Raw genomic sequence first — 6080 nt, 5'->3', positions numbered from 1 at the left:
GCTCACGCCGATGACCTATCCACGTCATCATTTACCCAGAATGCTTTGCATGTAAATAAAACGGTTCCATCCATGTTAAAATATATTTTTAAAAATTTACAAAACTAAATAGCCTACAGTATTTTTACAGTCTTTATTTTACAATTAAAATAAATGTTTATCAAATAAAGTCTAATGTTTCAACTATGGATCCCTTAAGAGGTTGTATTTCAGATGAACAATTTTTACAACTTGTTCATCTAATTAGGTTTTGCTATTTAGAAGAAATTCTGTGATCACTTCAGAGAACTGATGGGCCTCTGATAGGCTGCAATCATTATCTGTTGCCAGCTTTGATTTATGAGTCTTGCGGTCGTGCACGCTGGCAGCCGTACGTCTCCACGTGCTCACACACTAACGACGTTCGAATTCATCATCCAATCAACACATGGAGTGAACTTCTAATGGTATTGACACCGGCAGAGCTTTTCCTCTTCCCACTTCCCTGACTCTGCTTAACAAGCATAACTGGAGACTTTGATTTGGGAAAGGAAAAAGCTCACTGAAGCAATTTTGGTTTCGGCCGAAGGGTGTTGTTGGCAAACGGAAACAAAGAAATTACAGTAGTCCAATTATCCATCAGCCCACATGGTGTAAGGTTGGAAGGGAGAAAATAACATTACATCCAATTATGGTCCATTAGCTGATGGGTAATCTAAAATTGCTTCCCACTGTGTGGAGTGAGTCGATGACTGGTCCCTAATACCACATAAATAAGATGCACATCATGAACTTTCACCACGGAGAATAACCCGACTGTTTGGGTAATTTCGATATAAAGTTACTAAATTAATGCTCATTTTAAAAGGATTCTGTAGATAATCAAAGATCTAAATAAGCTATAGTTTCATTAGGTTATTTGTTTTGACATGGAGTCCATGTTAAATTAGGAAGAGATGGCTGACTGGTTATTCCCAATGAAAGAATCCAGCTACATTAAAAAAAACGTAGCCTATATGTTGCTTGATACTTATTTAATGAGTTGGCCTTTTTTCTCCCTCCTCACAAGTCGAAGCAGTGTCTCCGGTCTGATAATTAAAGCAGAGAAATGCTACCTGTACACAGATGAAACGTGAATAGTTCTCATTTTAGCTTGGTAACATTAAACATACAAGTAGCTGGTTTTCTGGATTGGATTTCCAATTTTTTAATTAATCGTTTGGCTGTAATACTCCTGATTGAGCAAGTTAAATGTGGAAAAACCATTCTGTGAAATCATTCGGAAAAAAAATTGGACAAACTCTGCCCACACATGAACTCTGCTAAATACGATTAGGACAAACCCCGCCCACAGCAAGACCACTTATTTTAGTTTTTGTTGTGAAAATCAGGTTTTGGGTTGCAATTGTAATAATTTCAAAAAAAAAAAAAAAGAGAAAAAGGCGAGACTGAAAGTGGAATCGGTACAAAAAAATTGAGTGAGAAAGATGAATCAACTCATTTGCTCCGCTGTGGGCCCTTGAGCAAAGCAATTAACCCTCCAGCCTTTTTTTTTCAGCTTTCATCATCTGCAATACAAATGTTTCCTCTTATTTGACTGATAGGTGTCAGGTTGTGAAACATGGAAGCTCTGTGTCCGGGTCTCTGCCCTGTTCCGTGGGAGTTCCACAGGGTAGCAGACTGGGCCCATTGCTTTTCCTATTATACATAAATGACCTTCCAAAAATATTGAAGTATTCAAATATTTTAATGTATGCTGATGATACTGTTCTTTTTTTGTCTGATTTCAATTTTGAATCTATTAATAGTCAGTTACAAGCAGATCTTCAGACATTTCATGGTTGGCTTCAAGATAATCTTTTGTCAATTAATGTTAAAAAAAACTGTGTGCATGTATTTTTCCTGAMCCAGGAGACATTTCAATATAACAAATCTACTACCTTTTCTAAACAAACCCTCAGTATAACAAAATAAGATAACTGTCATTTTAAAACAGCAAATGTTTTGTTTTGTTTTTTTCTTTGGACTTTAGTTTTTGTGTATTTGCAGTTACCTGCCGGGTTGGTCTAGTTTGTGCGTAGCTGCGTTCTGTTATGAAATGATGGCCATCGCTTTCAGTGGATCATTTAGCACTCATTGATCTCTTGATTACCATGTTAACTGAGCTGTCAGCTTTGGCATCTGGCATCACTGAATCAGGCGGAGAGGAAATAAACCAGGAGGCAGTTCCACTTATCATGCAGGGCCACGCAGTCTCTTTTTTCCTTTTCATTCAGGGCTGGCTGCTCTAATTAGGTGCGCGCACACACACACACAAACACACAGTCTTCATAAAAGCTCCATAAATAAGTAATAAATACATGTCCTGTTCTGTCGTTTTTACAAAAGTTTTTACAAAAACACCTAAAAAAAGCAGATTTTCCTCGTGCTTGTGTGACAAGTTACTGAGTGTGTTGACTGCAAACTGTTATTAATGAATTATTAATAAAAATGATTTGAGGAAAACAGCAAGGTGATTTAGTCTGACACARCTTTTTATTTAAAAGATGATGCAACAGACTGTTTAATAGTATATCTTTRTGAATTATTAGACAGCCCCCCACCACAAAAAAAGAAAAAAAAAACATCTTAACTGTGTTTGTTTATGAAGCTGTAATTCCTTTGTTGCAATACGTTGTTTCCTTCGTGTACAAAATACAGTTTGCATCATAAATCATAGAGACAAAAATAGTTAATGGGGTCCTACTTTCCGTTCTTTTTCCACCCTGAAGCCTTTAAGTTTGATTAAAACACAACAAACTCTGAAGCGTGTTGAAATTTGTCAAGAAAGTTCAAATCTGGGCCCACTCGGTTCTGGTGGTGAACCGGGTTGGACTCGTCTGTTTCTGAGATGCATCAAATAAGTCATTTTGGGCCATATTTATTTCATGGTAATGTACAAAATGATACAAAGCTCTTTTTATGACCTTTATAATTGTGCTCTACTTGTTTGTACAGAAATAAATACGTTTATGTGTTGAATGTTAATTTTAATGTCAGTTATTTGGGAAAATTGTGTGCAATTTAGTTGAAATCCACAACCCTGTTCCTCATAACCCCCATGTTGTTTTCCTGCTTCAACACATCTGACAGAAATGAATGAGTGATTGACAGGCTTCTTCTAGACTTGATGACTGTAGATCAGGTGTGCCGAAGCAGGGAAACAGCTAAGACTTGCAGGAACAAAGTTGAAGAGCTCTGAGGCCTCATTTATAAAGGATTTTGGAGAATTCATAACAAGGTGAACGCACTCCGTTGTACGTTTGGAGGACGGCAGCTGACGACTGCTCACATGAACAGATTTTCTGTTATTTACAGATTCCCCCTCATTTTGCAGACGCACAGATATTTAGAGAAATCTCATGGATTTTTTTCAGAAACTTAGCTTCAAATTTGTTTTCTCAGAGCCTGTAGGGCGTTAAAAAACAATAAATCAAATTAAACAACCCAACCGTTTTGCCTCTATAAGTTCGCGACCCTTCTGTTTCCTCCTGCTTTGCGCTGCAGCCGACAGGAAAGGAGACAAGTCTTGCTTTTAAATTCTTTTTCACATTCAAACCATTCTGTCAGGGTCTTTATAAAGTGGATTTGCAATGCTTTGGTCTGAATTTCTCCTTATGTTCTCATTGTAACTCCACAAACCCCTCTTTCACCCGTTTTGAGGCTGTCTCTTTAAATCCAAATGAGGAGCTTCACACCCTGTCCCCTCCTCCAGCTTCCAGAGTGATCCATTCCAGTTTGATAGTAGCACAGAATTATTTTTTTAATTAAAAGATGTCAACAAGGTAAGACTTGCCCATCTAGGTTTATATGTTGGAGCCAGAGTCTGACCAAACAAAATATACCAGGAGAAACTAAATTAAAATTTTCTGTACTCCTAGAGACTCCAAGTACACAACTAAATGTTTTTACTTGCTAAAAAAACATGTGTCTTGGAAAAATAGTCACCTCTTTTGCTTACCTTAAAATGTCATCATGTTTTATAATTTTACTCTTTATCTTCTGTTTTCTCTCGGACAAAGTGTTTTAAGATCAGGACAATACCTGTTTAGAAGTAATAATTCTTGTTGCTGTTTATCAAACATCCTTCTCTCCTCGGCCCAGTTTTGTCTGTTTGGATAACACATGCTGTATAGATGAAACTGCCTCATTGCACACATTTTGTACCACTGCCCCGTGTGATATGATGTGTGTCTTGCAATTGCAACAAATCCTGATTGACCATTTCACGGAGTACTTTTTTATTCTTGGATCTCGTGTTTCTGTCTAGGTAAAATAAAGATTTCCACAACAAGATGCATTTTGCATAATATGTACTCTTTAAGAAAGTTATACAAGTTGAAAGAAAATCTTATTGGCCTTTTGTGTTTATTGTAAAACGTTGCAACAGTATTTATCACGCTGTATATTTGATTTGATCCAGTCAGAGGCTGTAGGTCTATAAGGAAGGAGATCAACTGTTCTAAATAAAATATATATATTTTTTAAAGTCATTATGTAATGGTTAACTTCTAGCTCAGTATGTACTCAGTATTGCACTCGGGATTGGCGAGTACCTAAACTGAAATACTTGTACTAAGTTTGAGGAAAAATTGGTTTTGGGTCACCCCTAATGATCACGTCAAATTTAGGTTTGAGTTATAGATGTTTATTTGTGTTGATTTCATGCACTTTTTCTTCCAACTTGACCCCCCTTGTTCTTTTTTATTGTCCATCAGTGTAGCTCACTATGTGTCCACATCAGAACCTGTCCTGCTGACGCTGATCAATGGCAATGAGGGATGAAGAGGATAGAGACAACAACAGGGATATCGACAGCGAGAATGGATTTTACAGGAAGCCAGTCAACACAATCACGTAGCGATTACACGTCATGAGAACTTGTCAAAACAAATGACTTACTTCATCTATTTCTCATTTTCCTTCACCTCCTCCTCCTCCCTTTTTTATGTGCTGAACACTAATGTGCTGAGACTGAGATCAAGTATCATAAATGGATGCCATAATTACAGCCATCAGTATTCATCTGTATCGCACAGAGTTGTGTCCTGAAATTAAAACATTTTTTCCTTTTTTTTGTTTGCAGTCCAGCAACAGTGAACAACAGTGTGGTGCCATACACCAGACACGCATGTAATGAGAACACAAGCAATCTACGTGTGACAAAGATAAGTCTGGTTGAAACTCATACGCCAGGGCTACATTTATCAGTCGCAGCTTTTTAAATTCCAGCTAGGCAACCGACTAGCCACCCAATCATGAATTTTAAATACCCTCATTCATCTGTGGAGAATAAATGTGACTACAGGTGTCATGGGGAGAACTCAGGTGTCGAATACTTGACAACCCAGGCTAAACCTCTCAAAGAAATGGTTTGAATTTCACAACCAGTGTGTGATATTTTAATTTGGAGTAAATTAATGCTTTACAGCTGTAGGAGGGTGAGCTTAAGGTGGTATTAAGCTTCTCCCACATCTCTCATACACAAGGTTATGAGGAAACTTTTACCAAGGTATTTCTCACTAGTTAATATCTTGACTGTGCGAAATGAAAAGTGACACAATAAGTGAACGTTCAGACGAGTTCAAGTTGATTCATAAAAGACTATGCAATCATTTATTTACACAAATTGAACAAATCATAAGTACACTTGATTGTGGGTATTCCTATAACAAGTGTCAGAATTAATGAGATAAAACCCGCGTCCGAATTTCAATTCACATCAACTCAGATTACTTATATAGAACAGTAAAACGTCAGTTCTGATGTTAACAACCAAACAATTTTACTGGCACTTTTAGCTTAAGTTTTGGCAAATTAAGAACAAGGAAAGGAGGAAAGTAAGATTAGTGTGTTACTACTACTTTTACTTTATCAAAGTGTGGGTCAACCGTAACTACACGTCTTTTCTGCACTCAGGGTCCACATGACACGTCACCCGAACACGTCAGCTTTTACCTGATGATGGCTTCTTAAGGCACCCTCGGGGTAGGAGCTGGCTCGCCTCCGATCAGTCAGGGAACTGAATGTCGGCTCGCTTACCGGTCATTGACGAGTAGGTG

This window comes from Austrofundulus limnaeus, unplaced genomic scaffold (genome assembly GCF_001266775.1).
Source record: "Austrofundulus limnaeus strain Quisiro unplaced genomic scaffold, Austrofundulus_limnaeus-1.0 Scaffold82, whole genome shotgun sequence".
Classification (NCBI taxonomy): Eukaryota; Metazoa; Chordata; class Actinopteri; order Cyprinodontiformes; family Rivulidae; genus Austrofundulus; species Austrofundulus limnaeus.
This window is presented reverse-complemented; position numbering follows the sequence as displayed.